A 17,207-nucleotide genomic window follows, 5' to 3' on the forward strand; every position below is an offset into this window, starting at 1 on the left:
GCAGCAACAAAGACAAAAAACAAACAAAAAAAAAACGGAGAACATGGTACACAGTTATGAATACAAACAACAAGAAACAACAACAGGTGTCTTTTGACTGAGAACGAATCAAATTGAACTGGCGTGTATGAAGTGAAAACCTAAAAGCAGGAACATGGGAGATGGACACAAGGTGTTGGTAGTCAGCAGTCAGGCCAAGAAAGAAAAATCATGGCTGGCCAGATACTGGTCATGTGGAAGGAAGAGATATATATATATATAATATAATAGACTCAATCATCAAGGACAATGTATGTGTGCCCAGTTTTTTGGTTACTGACCTGCTAATCAAACTGTGTTCCATCATGTGTATTTTGGAATATTATGTACCATTTATGTGGAAGATTATTTCCCAGATACATGTACTGTTAACATGGTTCTTAAGTAGAATATTCACGATAAAATGTGACAAGGTTGGGTCTTTGACTTATGAGTATAGCACTTCCAATGAACTTCTTTGTTGTAGACTCAATTTCACTCAGTGGTCTTGACTAAGAAGACACTTTCTATATTGGGTTCAAATGTGGAATGTTATGATTGTGAAACAATCTACTTAATCACCGTGCTATACATGCAACTATGCACATGTGCTTGCATAAACACACACTCACACACATATGCATGCATGTGAGCATGGCTTTTTCAAAGATAACTGTATATTGATAATTAAATGTATCTGATCTTGGTTTTCATTGTGAGTCCTGCATAATTTTTCTTGATAATGTCTGTGAGTGTTACGGTTGTTCTTTATACCATTGTCTTAGTGATGCCAGGTCCTTTAAGTAGGCATTGTAGGATGTTACTGCCTTTGCAGTCTTATACTGTGAGAACTGATGGGAAGTAATGGTGTTCATGCAACAATAGTCACTTTCACATAATGTAGTTTTAGATGCAACATGTCTAACTAAATATTAAAAGAAAAAAAAAGGACATTTTGACAGATATCTGCTTGATCAGGACTGACTTGGTACTAACCAACAAAAACAATATAATGGATTACACTCTCTCGTTGCTACACCATATCTCCTATAGCATGTCATGTACCTCAGCAAGGATGTCTCTAAATCATAATTTGATTATTCTAAGAATAACTGTCAAATCTCCTTCAAATCACATCCTGCCATCTTCAAAACCACAAACAATAATTTACTCATATAAACCCCCTTGAATCTAGTAATGTAGGTTACTTTCCAATAATTATTTACACCTGAAGAGCTATTTACTCAAGCTAAGCCTTTTACTTCGCCAAGCAGTTTATTAATGATTGCACCTGTGTACTGTAACAACTTGCATTTGTCACTTTGAAATTGTACACTTGTTGTAAATGTAAATAATTTCTAAATGTATGTGCTTGCTTCTTTACCATTTTGTCTCTGAAATTAAGGAGACATTTCCTGTTTATTTGAACATGTAAGTTGGTCTAATATGTCAACAGTTTCTATATATTTGTGTTATTCTGTTGAGTGTTTGTGTGAGTGTGTGTCTGTGGAGTGCAAGCTACTTGTACATTAATACTTCTAGCAGGCTGTTCCGTTGATTGGATCAACTAGATCACTTGTCATTGTAACTGACAGAGTGTTAAGAAATGTAAAGAAAAATAAGAACTGAATGCAAATTTGCTTATCAGTTGGACTACGACATTAAAGTCTTTATTTATGGAAGACGTCAACAATGTGTTTAAATGTATGTTGTCTAGTTGCTAATTATGTTGGCTGAGCAGAATTATGAATGGAAGTGTTCCAACCACCCTATCTTTTTTCTATATCTAACACTGTATTATCTGATTTGTTCTTCCTATTTTAATATGGCAGAGTGTGTATTTTGAGGGAGATTTGGCTGTTATTTCTTGCAAGTCGAGTACCAGGTAAAAATCTTTCTCCTTGGCTCATTTCTGCATGTTTTTTATCTTTTACTGCTTTCAGTCATTGGACTACTGCCATACTAGGGCATCTCCTCAAAGAGTTTTAGTTAAATGAATCATTTCCTCCCCTATCAGTACTTTTTTTTGTTAATCCTGGTACTTATTCTATCAGTCTCTTATGTCAAACTCCTAAGTTAGGATGTAAACAAACCAACACTGGTTGTCAAGTGTGGTTTTGGTCATGGAGGAATCAACACAAAAAACCCCTCACATAGATAAATATATATATACTGTATATACAATGGGCTGCTTTCAGTTTCTGCCTACCAAATCCATTCACAAGGCCTGGGGCTATAGTAGAAGACATTTGCTCGAAGTGCTATGCAGTGGGATTGAACTTGGAACCATGTAGTTGGAAAGCAAACTTACCACACAGCTTGTGCACATATACATATGCATGTCTGATATGTAATTAGTTCTATTATGTGAGTTTGAGATTTTTATACCCAAATACCAGCTATGTAGTACCAGTATTTTCTGGCTGTCATTACTGGTGGCATTAACTCATATTCCGAGTAGTTAATCTGTATAGAGTGATTGGGCCTTTTCATCCTGATGGGTGCGAAGAGTGCTTGAGGTGGCTGTTCAGGCCAAGGGCAGTTTAGAAGACCTGGAAGCATCTATCACAGGAGTGGGTTGTCTGATTTCTGTCTTTTGACGTATGTTGTTTTCCATCTGGTCCGTTCTCTTGGCAGTGACATGCTGCCACTTTGGGTGGTCCTTGGCAATTGTCTCCCAGGTATTTGAGTCAAGAGAGCAGTGGAAGAAAGTGGCCTTGAGCTAGTCTCAGAAACGGAATTTGGGGGTTCCATGTGGTCTGGTGCTTGAGGCCAACTCTGCAAAGAAGAGTTGACAGAGGAGGCACATTTGAGGCATTGTATGATGTGTCCCGACCAGCAGAGGAAGTGTTGTGACCAAGGTAGCTTCAATGCTGGGTAGTACGGTCTGGAGCAGAACCTCTTCATTGTTAATATAGTCCTTAATCATGAAAAGGAAATCTTGCTATCTCCTATTGATTTATTTACCTCACTCCAGGCAATAACAGAGGAATTCAAGACAGAATGCCCCTGGGAGCTCCTCTATGCTGATGACCTTGCTCTAATTGCTGAGTCACTATCAGAACTAGAGAAGTTTCAGGTGTGGAAGCAAGGATTAAAACAGAAGGGCCTTAGAGTCAATTTGGCTAAAACTAAAGTCCTTTGTCATAGTCCTCCAGGCAATAACAGAGGAATTAAAGACAGAATGCTCCTGGGAGCTCCTCTAATAAGTAGGAAGGCAGACAAACCACAAGTCCCTTCAGGTAGATGGCCTTGTTCGATCTGTAGAAAAGGCGTAGGTAGAAACTCTATAAGATGTACCCAGTGTAAGCTATGGACACATAAGAGGTGCAGCAATATCAAAGGAAGGCTAACTAGGAAGATAGTTTTTGTATGTGACAGATGCTCGGGCGCAATAAGCACTGAAAATGTGCAGAGAACAACTTCTGCCGCATTCCAGGGAGAAAAACTAGAAGTAGTTGATAGCTTCCGTTACCTAGTTGACCAAGTCAGTTGTTGGGTGGGTACTCTGAAAGTGTAGCTGCTAGAATAAGAATAGCCTGGGCAAAGTTCAGAGAGCTCTTACCCCTGCTGGTGACAAAGGGCCTCTCGCTCAGAGTAAAAGGTAGGCTGTATGACACATGTGTATGAACAGCCATGCTACATGGCAGTGAAACATGGACCATGACTGTTGGGGACATGCATAAGCTCGCAAGGAATGTAGCCAGTATGATCCGATGGATGTGTAATGTCAGTGTGCATATGCAACAAAGTGTAAGTACCTTGAGAGGAAAGTTTGATCTAAGAAGCATCAGATGTGGTGTGCAAGAGAGACGACTGCACTGGTATGATCATGTGGTGAGAATGAATGAGGATAGCTGTGTGAAGAAGTGTCACACCCTAGCGGTTGAGGGAACCTGTGGAAGAGGTAGACCCAGGAAGACCTGGGATGAGGTGGTGAAGCACGACCTTCGAACATTAGGCCTTACCGAAGCAATGACTAGTGACTGAGACCTTTGGAAATATGCTGTACTTGAGAAGACCCGGCAAGCCAAGTGAGATCATAACCCGTGGCCTATGCCAGTGGTGTAACTAGCCCACTTATGCATACCTTTCCTTCATTGGACACTAAACTCTACTTGTAAAGACCTGTTGAGGTAAGTGAAATCGAAATCAAAATCAAATTTGATGACAGCACCACATGACTGGCATCTGTGCCAGTGGAGTGCTAAGAGCACCATCCGAGTGTGATCATTGCCAGGTCTGCTGACTGGCTCCCATGCTGGTGACATGTAAAACGCACCATTCAAGCATGTTTGTTACCAACGTCACCTTCCTGGTACGTGAAAAACAACATTTGAGTGAGGTCATCTCCAGTGCCGCTGCATTGGCTCTTGTGCAGGTGGCACTAAAGCCACCATTTGAGTGTGGCTGTTGCCAGTACCGCCTGACTGGCCCTCATGCCGGTGGCACATAAAAGCACCCCCTACACTTTCAGAGTGGTTGGTGTTAGGAAGGGCATCCAGCTGTAGAAACTCCACCAGATCAGATTGGAGCCTGGTGCAGCCATCTGGCTCGCCAGTCCTCAGTCAAACTGTCCAATGCATGCCAGCATGGAAAGCGGACGTTAAACGATGATGATGAATCTGCTTTATAAAAACATGAAGTGCTCTTACTAGTTAACAGATGAATTGGTAGCAGTTCGTCAAGTGTTTTAACTAATTAACTGCTATTTGTTCACCTGTTGACACTTCTCACAATATTTCCTTCATATCCTTGTAGCGATCTACTTCTTGTAGTATCATGTGACATTTCTGAACCCTTTCAGTGGACTGAGGCATACAGAATTGACCCTTTTGTTGTGATATTTCTATTGAAATAATCTATTTTAATTTTGAAAGTAATAAAGAATTTAGTAAAATAACTTTGTCATTATTAAGCTGGTGTTTGGAGCATAAATTAAAATGGAATTTTATTGGAAGGTTTTAATTGAGATAATTTTTAAAATAGGAAGTTTGTATCGTAGAACCAGGGGCTATTTTAGGGAGGTCAGCATCAACAGGATTTATTGCTAATTCTGAGTAAATAGGTACTGCCAAGATCATGGAACATGTTAACTTGGAGTTGTCTTCTGTGGTATGACAGTGCAAATAATAATAATGATGATAATAATATATACCCTGATGCAGTACCAGGCAGTGGCTCTCATGGCTTCTGATCATAACTGATTGGAAGTGTTATCATGTACATTGTTTTCTCTTGGTATAAAAGATGGGCTACAGCAAATATTCTGCTCAATACCACAGATTTGCTTGTCAGTTGTTTGACCATAACCAGTTGACCATGTCCCTTAGTGGCTGACGATATGTGCATCTCTGACCACGAGCAGAAGTAGTTGGGGAGCATCATAGCCATGTGTTGAAAGGAATTCTTTGAGGTTTGGATAATTCACCTTTGGAAACATGGGTGTTTCGTTCAACATCCTTAAACAATCCTTATTCAGGGACCTTTTGAGTGGGATGGGCTACTCAACCAGAAAAAAATTCTAACTGGGCTCCACCTGCAAGGTCATGCACGGTTTATCTTGATATGAGATCACCGTGTCGTGCACATATGGTTGTTATTCCTGTGCTTGGTGTACCCTTATCAGATGGGTAGTCATGATGGCTTCGTATATTTTACCCCAGTGTCACTTTGATGTCATGCACTGCTCTCTCACTCAATAATGATAATAATAATAATAATGGTTTCAAATTTTGGCACAAGGCCAGCAATTTCAGGGGAGGGGTAAGTCAATTACATTGATCCCAGTGTTCAACTGGTACCTATTTTATCAACCCGCAAAAGGATGAAAGGCAAAGTCGACTTTAGCAGAATTAATTTCACCTGGCATACTAACAGTTCTGCCAGCTCAATAATATATGCCCTGATGCCATTACCAGGCAGTGGTTCTCATGGTTTCTGATCTTAACTGATTGGAAGTGTTAACATGCACATGTTTTTATCTCGGTGTAAAAGATGGTCTACAGCAAATATTCTGCTCTATGCCACAGATTTTCTTGTCAGTTGCTTGACCTTAACCATTTGAGCATTTCCCCTAGTGTCTGATGATATGGGCATCTCTGATCACATAAGCATGTGTTGAGTGGGATTCTTTGTGGTTTGAATAATTCATTCCTGGAAAAATGAGTGTTTTGTTCATCATCCTTAAACAACTCTTTATTTTGATACTATCAACCACAGTACTTGACTGGTATTTTATTTTACCCGCTTGAGAGGGATGAAGGGCAAAGTTGGTCTCAGTGGTGCTTGAACTCTGTCCACTCTTCAATCTTTTTGTCTTCTCTCTTTCATTTTTTTCTCAGTTTTACTTCTCTCTTTAGTTTGTTCTCTCTCTCCTCTTGTCTGTTTGATTCTAACCTTCCCACAATAGCTTTATCGGATCTTTTCGGTTTGACCGGCAGTTTTTTTTCTAGCAGTGTCATATGAAATTGTCACCCATAATTATGACACTAGTATCAATCTATTGCATTTCAATCTGTTTTAGGGTTAGGGTTAGGGGTGGGGGGGAAGGGTATCTTTTTTTCTTCAGAAATGTAAATAAACCCAATCTGTTTCTTAAACAAGGGACATATTCATATGGCACAGAATATTTTCACCTCAATAGACGTCATTGATTGGTTGAAATTGCAGAAATTGAAGAAAAAAAACAACAAATATCTTACAAACTATAGAATTTTCTCAATAAAGCCAAGAGAAAAAGATGTTTTATAAACACATTCTACCAGTATACGAAGTTTAAAAGTGTTTAGTTACTTGGAAATTATTTTTAAAAACTGCCGGTCAAACCGAAAAGATCCGCTTTATCTTCTTAAGAGTCAATTCTACTGCCTAACTTTTTTTTCGAACTCTGACCTGCTACAGAGCACTTTGTTCTCCAGCCTGGCTCTTTATTTGTTCAAGGGCTGAAGTCCAACCACCTACCCACTCATTTCTATTTAGCATTACACTTTGTACAGTCATCTCTGCTTCATTGCTACTCTTACTTTTTTTCTCTTTTTCAAAAGCTTCACTTCATTCTTTTACTTGTTTCAGTTGACTGCAGCCATACTCGAACACTGCCTTTTTTGTTGAAGAAATTGACCCCAGGACTTATTCTTTGTAAGCCTGGTACTTATTCTATCAGTCTCTTGCGGAACTGCTAAATTACAGGGACCTAAACACCAACATTGGTCATCAAGTGATGGTGTAGGGGACAAACATAGGCACAAAGACATGCACACACACACACATATATATATATATATATATATAATATATATACACACACACACACACACAACAAGCTTTTTTCAGTGTCCGTCTACCAAATCCACTCACAAGACTTTGGTAGGCCTGAGGCTATAGTAGAAGACACTTGCCCAGGTTGCCATGCTGTGAGACTGAACTCAGGACCATGTGGTTGGGAAACAAGCTTCTTTGCATGCAGCCATGTCAGTGCCTAATATATCACTGTTTAATATACTTTATAATTTTGCCCTGTATTGTGTTCAGCTTAGCCTTATGAGCTAATTTTGCATGAATTTTGTAGACCTGTTGTCATCCTATCTTGAACTTAAACTAGGGTGCACTGAAGTGAGTGTGCAGTTCTGTTGATTGATGTACCAAAATTGCCTTGACCTTGAGTCAGCAGCTGATGAAAGATTAGTGTTAACTTTTTGTATTTTGTCCTTTGTGCTTTACCTGTTGTCTGTATATGATAGATTAAAAACCTTGTACATGCCAGCAAATTTATTGTTTGTTGTTTACAACATGGGCTGTGAATAATGAATCCAGTGTCTGTAGCTGATGAAGCATGAATATATAGGAACATGTGTTGTAAATGTCAATGACATTTATGGTCTCATTCTTTATTTTCACACACACACACTGGCTATAAGGAGAATTTCTCTTTGATGACAGTCACTACTGTGAAGGTCTTTCCATGCTTGAGTGTACACCAACATGTTAAATATAAATGTACACAACTCTATATATTTGAGGTATATGTATGTTTATTTGTGCATGCACTTAATTGCTGTGAGGTGTGTGTGTATGTTCATTCTTGTATGTTTGTTTGTGCCTGTTCTTTAAGGTATGTGTTTGTGCATGCATATTTAAGTTCTTAAGTCTCGTGTACTTATATTAGTGTTAGTGTGTCTCTTTACATATGTGTGTCCTACTGCTTATATTGGGTTGTCTGGAAAGTTCGTGCCGATTTTTAAAAGAAAGAAAAAGGTCAATAAATATTTGCCATTACATTTTTAATCAACCAAATATGAACCATTTTGTTGCACTATGCATCTCCATCTTTCCTTTAACTTGAAAATACCCTCTTCCCAGAATTGAGGTGGTTTCATGGCAAAGAATTCATCAAGGTATCTTTTTATGTCATCTAAGGAATTGTAAATATTTTTTACATATATTTATTTGTATGGGCTTACCTGCATTCTGCTGTCATTCTAACCCTACCCTTTACATATCTGCCAATACTACCTCATACACGTCCACCTACCCACTTACCTACCTAATTACACGGCTGCACCCATATATGCATATTATGCAAGTATTAACAGTAGTATTGAAGTTCTCTTATCTACTATGTATATTTTCTATTCAATATTGGTAATGTCTTGTTTTATGAGGACATTCTCAAATATTTTTCTATGTGATAGGGACTTTTCCGCACCTCCTTGTGCACATATATGCATGTTTATGTGTCTGTATACATACATACATATATATGTGTGTATATATATATATATATATATATATACATATACACACAACGTAGGCATGTTGCCTTGTGTTTGAGATATTTGGCTCATAATCATGCATAATGACGAAGTGGTGCAAAGCAACATATGACCACCATCACCACCACAACAGTAACACCACCCCAACACACACCTCCACCACTAGTACTACCCTCTCCTGGAACCACAACACTCATGCTACTATAACAATATCACTGCTTACTCTCACTGCCACATCCACCGCCACTCACATTATCACTGCCCCTTCACCACTATTGCCACTACTGTTGCAATAACCATCTTATGTTACTCTTTGGACAGTTTATTATTATCTATTTTTTTGTCTTATATTTATTTTCAAATTTCTTTTCATGTGTGTGTGAAACTGAGACCATCACATGTATGTACATGTGTGTATGTCTATGTCTCTCTTTCTCTCTCTCTCCCTCTATATATATGTGTGTGTGTGTATATATATGTGTCTGTATATATGTATGTGTATACATGTGTTTGTGTGTGTGTCTACCCATCTGTCTTCTCTCCTAGACAACATACTTGTTTAGAGACTTATCAGATCTTTCTTTGAAATATCTTCTGTCCCGTTTAACATGTGATGATGGGGGGATAGCGTGGAACTTGTGCTGATGTTGCTGTTCTTCAGCCCATCATGCAACCAGCAGTGAGCAGACGTGATCAAATGAGTTTCGCACATGGCAGTTCATCCTTTGGGATAATTACATATTTGGTTCTACATGATTTAATGTCTTCTCTTCTTTCCAAGACAATCTCGTGTAATTGTGGAAGATTTTGCTGTTATTTCTGACATGTCAGGAGACCAGCTAGAGTTTCTATGAGTTTCTTTTGTTCAGTTGAGGTAACTTTTTTAGTTTTAATGCTTGTTGTGTAGCCTCAAATTTATCACAGTTGAGCAAACTTATGATTGAAAGCTTTTCATCCCTGACCATTCCATCTTCTTAAGGACGTTAACTAATTTGTATATAATTTATTTACATGGTAAATAAGTTATCGACTGCTATTTCTAGTGGACCAAGCACCGTCCACCTAGAGGCTCTCTCCTTGGCATGCTGATGTCTTTGATTCACTACAAGCACTAACATTTTAGAGTTAACTCCCTTTAACTTACATTTTTTTCTAATGTATTAAATTTCTTCAAATGTTTGTATCTGAATTCTCCAGACAGCAAAATAAGTCAAAATTATATTTACCTTACCCTTTTTCTTTATCATCATAAAATTATTTATCAGTCTTTCTCAGAATTTTTTAAATATTTTATATTTCTTTATTTTCTCAGCTTCAACTCAACACAATTTCTGGATCCACCTTCTCTAGTAGCCTGTCTTTTTCAATTCTCCAGAATTATAATTTGTTTTTTCTCACATACTCGCTCTCTAGTTTCTCCTTTCCTAACCATGTATTCATTTCTTGTGTTAACATCTAACAGTTCACATTAAACCTAAGCTGTCCTCACACTCCCCATCCTCTAAACCTCAAAACCTCATGTGAAGACATCATACATGTAAGAGGATAGCTTGGCTAGGATAAAAATAGGCCTGTGACCAGCCTATCTTTTTTCCAGGATACATTATTTAATGTGTTCTTTTTTCAAGAAAAAGAAGACATTTGAATGTAATTTAAGAGCAGTACCTATATTAGAAATTGCTGTTTCTAATAGATATGCAGCAACTTTTTATGTTGTTGCATACTTTGAAGAATATATTTTTATATAGGCTTGAGCATAGCAAAGCACTAATGATTAATCAACCTGTATCACCAGAGCTTTAGTAATAATTTCTCCTGTTCATGCAAAGTCACACAGTTATTGATTAGTAGTTACAGTTCACTGAGCTGACTCTGGAGGAATGTTGTCGTAGGTTCACAACAGCATTTGAGAATAGAATGTAGAGGAGTAAAGCAAAAGTTTCTGAGCTATTTAGTTGAACACTTAACTACTCAGCACCTTTTCAACAACAACAACAGCAGCAACAACAACAGCAGTAGTAGCAGGCCTGAAATTTTGGGTAGGTGGGCTAGTTCATTACATTGACCCCAATACTTGAATTGTGTTTATCTTATTGACCCCAAAAGAATGAAAGGCAATGTTGAAACTATAGCAGAAACTATACCTTGACAGAATTTGAACTTGGAATGTAAAGATGGACGAAATGCTACTAAGCATTTTGCCTGACATGTTAGCTTGCTGCTGTAATAATAATAATAATAATAATAATAATAATATTCAAATGCAAGGCCTGTGGTTTTGAGGACAAATACATTGATTCCATTACTTGATTGATACTTAATTTTGAGGACCCCAGAGGAGTGAAAAGAAAGCAAAGTTGTTCTTAGAATGGAAAGAGCCACAGCAATTACCACAAGGCATTTTGTTTGATACTCTTAGCAACTTACCAATCCAATTTCTAACATTGGTTGATAGTTATAGATGTTTGGGCAGTGAGGGTGAATATGATTTAGTCAACTCTCATGCATTATCAGTATTTAATTTTACAATCCTTGAAGAATGTTAGGCAAAACTGACTTTGGTAGAGATTGAGTTCACAACATAAGGAGATATAATTAAATACTGCAAATGCATTTATTGATTGACACACCAAGCTACATGTCTACAAAACGTTCTGCTAGTCCATTCGATCTCGGATGGTATGGCGGAGTAGTAATATGCTCCATTGCATGCATTTTACAAAAGGTTTTAAATTCCTTTGACATGAACTGTGTTCTGTTATCAGACACTATAGTGTCTGAGACACCATATTGTGCAAAAAGTTCGTCCAGAAATTCCATCGTTACTATGGTGGTTGGTTTCCTACAGTTACATATTTCCAGCCATTTTGTGTAACTTAATTCATTGAGTTTAAATTTTTCACATTCTCTATTTACAATTCTTTGAGGTTTTTCTTCTGGCTTTTTATATTCTGTGTTCAACTTTTGCTGAGGTCAACTTTGGCTTCTATCATCTTTCAGAGTGGGAATAGGTTTGTCACTGAAATAAAGCACTAGTCAAATACCAGGGGATCAGTATAATTTACTATACTCTGCCCCCAAACATAAGGCTTTGTGCTTCTGTTAGAAATTGTTGTTGTTCAGCTTTCAGGCCATCCCTCTTTTTAACAGGATTATGATCAAAAGTATTCCAGTAGCAACTGTCACATCTTTTGTGTATATATATATATAGGACTACTGTTTGGCAATGTACCCCTTTTTTTAACACAGTAGGGGGGGGGTGTCTGTCAGCTGTGTTTAAAACTTCAAAAAAATGCAGTGTAGAATGTATAATTACTAAATTATATGTTTATCTTTCAAATGAGAGATGGAATTGAGAAAATGTGTGTTATTTATAAAATTTGCTTGTTGACAGATTTGTAGGAAAATGCCAAAACTCTTGGCCATTTACTGTGCTTGAGAAGATATGTCTAGCTTAGTGAACTAGTAGTTATGGCCAGTGCAAGTAACACGTGAGAGGTGTCCATGACATGAAAATGGTACCCATGCCAGTGACATGTAAAAGACACCCATGTCACTGACATGTTAAAGGCACCCGGTACATTCTGTACAGTGGTTAGCTTTAGAAACCAACCCAAAACAGACTGTAGCCTGGTGCAGCTCTCTGGCTTGCCTGTTCCAGTCAAACTGTCTAACCCATGCTTGCATAGTAAAAGGACACTAAATGATGATGATGATGATGATGATAAAAGTGAGTACTTAAAAATAACTGCATTTGGAATTTGAAGGAATTTGAATGCTATGTGATTTATAACATGTGGAGCAAAGCATTTTGTCTTCCTTGTTACTCCAGCACCTTGCTGTTTTTGCCAATGAATAATGTGTGTTAGGTTATATTAATAAAACTAGCCTGCTGATTGTTACTAAAATGTGTTTACTTACTTAGTAATATTTGTCCTTGGTTCTGTCTCTTAAGCCAGAACAACAAATTCTCCAATGTCAGACCTGGGTGAGTGAGGCTGTCTTAATTTACTATAACTTATTTATTCGTAGAGAATTATTTAGTTTTTGTTTTTTAAAACACGTATCTGACACTCACATCCACTCACAAGGTGCCGTATTATATTCTACAAAAGTACTAACTATTGCAGTTTACTTATTTCTTTTTACTTCTTCCTTTTTTTTTTATCACATGCTAGGCCTTCTACATCATCTTATAAAAGCAGTTTCTTCTCAATTAGCCAACCACAAGGTAAATATATTCTTTGGTGTTGTGGTTGTTAATTGATTGGTTCTTTCTTTCTCTTTCTTCCCTCCCTCCCCATCCTTGCTGTGAGCAAATCGGCATCTTACACTACTCGACTTTCACATCTAACTCATGGAGAACTGTTACTTAATGTGAAATCAGAATTGTTGTTTTGAAGAAAATTCCAAGCCTGACTTTGAAATATACATTATTCTTTTCCAAATGAAGTGCAAAAGGTACAAAATACAGTTGTGCTTGAGGTTTCATTCCAGATCAGCTTTCATCAAGGAGGCATAAATTAAAGGTACTTCCAACCATGACCATTCTGTTCCTTCTGGAAGATCTAGGCCTACATTGTTGTCTTCCCCTCTTTTTTCAGATGGCAGGATGTGATTTCAGTAGATTTGACTGCTATTTCTAGTTGATTGAATAACCATATAGAGGCTCTCTTGTTGGCTCAGGAAAATTTCATTGGTCTATTAAGTTGGTGAGACAGCAGTAATGGCTTGTAGTCAAGCTGTAACTGGACCCTCTCCCTTTTTAGGTGTATTTAGGGCTATATACATTTCCCCCATTTTTAGAAGGTAGTGTATGAGTTTTGGCTGCTGTTTCTTGCAGGTTGAGCTCCTACATAGAAGTGCTATCATCTGGTCAAAAAAAAATTCAAAGACCTAAGCTGGGGCAGTGGCTTGATACTCGTGTTAGCTACAAGGAACAATAGAGGTAACCTACTTTTTCTGAGAAGAAACATGATTATTAAGATATTTATTGTTGTAATAAACAAGATATGTGAAACACCTGTCTTCCTCCTGTTAAGTCTTCAATTAACTTATTATATACACATTGTACAAGTCAACTATAAAATTTTCGAGTGACTTGCATTAATTTCTAGTTTATCTGACAGTGAACTGGAATTGGATCACTGCTGTTGTGATATTTCTTCTTCTGTATATGTATGTACACACACAAAACACATACATCTGATATATTCTTGTATATATGTGTGTAGTAATATACATACATACATACATATATATATATATATATATATATATATATATATACACTTGTGGATGTATATATTGTGCATGTATATCATTATCATCGTTTAATGTCCGTTTTCCATGCTGGCATGGGTTAGATAGTTTGACTGGGGTTTGGGAAGCCAAGAGGCTGCACCAGGCCCCAGTCTGATCTGGCAGTGTTTCTACAGCATGATGCCCTTCCTAATGCCAACCACTCTGAGAGTGTAGTGGGTGCTTTTTACATTGAATGCGCTCGAAAAGATTTTTGTAATGGTATTCCCTTGGGGCAATCTTTTATTTTGACTCTCAGAACTGTCATCCGGATCAGCTGATTTTGTTTGTTAATTTCTGTAACAGTTTTTTATTTATTTGCTTTTGTTATAAAGTGAAAGAGAGGAGAAAGTGAAAGATGTATGTACGTGTATATGAAATGGACATGTATGTGAGAGAAAGAGAGACAGAGAGTGCCACATACACATACATGATAGCACACACATGTTCACTCACTCACACTCTCTCATGTAATATATATATATACATATTATATACACACACACATTACATATTTTGCAAATGTATATATGTGCGCTTGTGTGTGTATGTGTGTATATATCTTTATATATAAAAGTGAAGTTGTGTGTCTGTCTCCTACGATTTAGATTCCTAACTACTCCCACATTTTGCCGTGCAGTTTAACCAAAACCGGGTATCTTATAGTCGTGATTCATATCGAGCCCTTCTGGGTATTAGCGCACGTCTACGATGAGTCTACGATTTAAAAAAAAATTTACATCAATTTTTTTCCATTTTTAATGCATTTTTGGCATATATAAGGGAAGTAACTCTCTAAAAATTTATTATTAAATCTCAGAACGTAAAAAGCTACAGTAACACCCCACTTTGTGGTTAGCCATATTGAGATGGCTATTATACTTTACATCTCTAAAAATGCTTATATAGTTATTTCCCTTACAAACCCGAGCAATGCCGGGCGATACTGCTAGTCATCATCATCATTTAGCGTCCGTTTTCCATGCTAGCATGGGTTGGACCCATAAATTTTCAGAATGAGAAAAAAATCCAAGGCTGTGAAAGATTTTAGAACATTTAAATGTTGTAAAATCTTTCACATCCTTGGATTTTTATCTCATTCTGAAAATTTTTTTATATATACACATGCTGATATATGACCTACGTTGGACTCCTTATTCACATAATCACAGAACCTGGAGCTGAACTATAGTCTGTCCATAACACTTACTCAGCATTATCAGACACCTTTGGGTCTTATTGACACCATTACCTCTCATAACCTCTCTCTCTCTCTCTCTCTCTCTCTCTCTCTCTCTATATATATATATATATAATATATATATATATATATATATATATATATATAAAATCATAAAATTGACAATGACTTACTAATTCTGTTGAAAAGAATACCTAATTTCCAACTAGTATAATTGTTATATATTAACTATACAAATAACTGTTACTATATACTAGCATCTTTGATCTATATTTGAAAAATTTGTGTAACTTTATTGATTAAAAAGCTGATAGTCTCTTTAGTAAGAAATTATAGAATTCATTAATACACAAGTTGAAGCTTATATGAGGAGAGAAAATGTTGACACCCGTATACATTGATGATAATGTCATGCACTATATTATCAAAGTTAGGTCTTAGACATATTTAACCTGGATTATCATATTTTGAAATGACATGAGATATTTTATATTCATCAACTAGTAAGGACAGAGATCTTGTAAGGATTTGTAGCAAGTTATATAAGATCCTACTGAACATCTGCTGTCAACTGATGTGGGAGTGTTTACTGATAAAGCTTAGTAAGGCTGAAACATCACCGTAGTTGTCATAGTACTGCTGAAGGTCAGGCTCATGCCCATAGCATCCCATATTTAATTGATTTTTTGATAAAAATTAAGATTTCAAGTTGTCATTTATTTAATTTATTTTTTTACTTTATTACGTATGTCAGCACTCACTTTATTATGATGTAATTTTAACTTCCCAGAACACTCATATGTATCATATACAGAGAAAGGGTGTTGACAAAATAGATTGGGCTTAATTTCCCATCACATTTATTGATATCTTGTCTTAGTGAACACTACAGAGGACAGCTATAATATTTGTATCAATACTTTGCATTCATTTTGTATAGGACTAAATCTCCTTGTTCAAGACATTAATAGTCAATGAGTTTGCTAAATATAAATTATGTTTTCTTTGGAAACCTAGTGATAATTTTTTTCTTTTTTATCAACGTTATGAGTAATATGTGCTTAAAATACTGTTTGTGATAGTTGACTACTGAAGTTATAGTTCATTATTTTGTACAAATGTTGATCTTTGCTCCTTCTAACAATGAATTTATTACCATTGTTGTGTTAAAACTGGTAAATTGAACCAAACGTTTTTCCAAATTAGAATGCAAGAGATTGTTTTAAAAAAAGAGCCTAGAAACAAAAGTACAACTGAATATAATTTACTTACACAAAGTACAGCGAAACTGCTACTTAAGAAAGAAGAGTAACTGGTAATTAGAAATGGCAATAAATATATCCTCATACACAGTTCCTTCGTGATTTCTCATTATGCTTGTGGCCATTCCAAGTACTAAAAACTTCTGTTGTATAATACTTTGATGGAATATTAATTTACATTTAATCTACTTAGAAGTGATATGGTCATGAATTCAATTAACAATATATTCAAAAGCTAGTGTTTTGTTTTGTGAACTAGATTTTCACTCATTTACAACATTTTTGTCTGCTTTTTTTTTTTTACAATATTTAAGATTACTTTCAAGGGTACAACTGTAATGTTATCTTGTAGTTTCAATTCCACTTTTTCAATGTGTTATCACAACACACACACACTCTCTCTCACACACACACAAACACAAACACACACACACACACACACACACACACACACACACACACACACACACACACACAAAATAATGAAGATGATCATTGCTATTTTGCATTGCTACCATGCTAAAATGCACTTGCTGTACACAGTTAAGTGGTTGGCAGATGAATGACGACAGAGAGTTAAGAGGGGCCCTCTAGTCTTGACAAGTTATGACACTTTCCTAAGTGCTGGTGCCATGATAAAATGCACCCAGT

The 17,207-nt window shown here is 36.7% G+C and overlaps 1 protein-coding gene and 1 long non-coding RNA gene across 4 annotated transcripts in view; one reads left to right on the forward strand and one right to left on the reverse strand.

Moving 5' to 3' along the window:
• The window catches only part of LOC118763681, a 20,924-nt gene extending 4,207 nt beyond the window's left edge, over positions 1-16,717 (reverse strand). Inside the window, exon 1 of the long non-coding RNA XR_004999445.1 lies at positions 16,567-16,717. This is a non-coding gene — a long non-coding RNA (uncharacterized LOC118763681). The remainder of the gene's footprint in view (positions 1-16,566) is intronic.
• The window catches only part of LOC115211782 (copper-transporting ATPase 1), a 173,728-nt gene that overhangs the window by 83,550 nt on the left and 72,971 nt on the right, over positions 1-17,207 (forward strand). Inside the window, exon 2 of one of the 3 annotated variants that reach the window (XM_036503444.1) lies at positions 1,851-1,903. The exons of the other annotated variants lie outside the window; for them this stretch is intronic. The gene's annotated coding sequence lies outside the window, so the exon portion shown is untranslated. The remainder of the gene's footprint in view (positions 1-1,850; positions 1,904-17,207) is intronic. 3 annotated transcript variants of the gene reach the window in all.

The sequence above is a fragment of the Octopus sinensis genome, linkage group LG5, assembly GCF_006345805.1.
Source record: "Octopus sinensis linkage group LG5, ASM634580v1, whole genome shotgun sequence".
Taxonomy (NCBI): domain Eukaryota; kingdom Metazoa; phylum Mollusca; class Cephalopoda; order Octopoda; family Octopodidae; genus Octopus; species Octopus sinensis.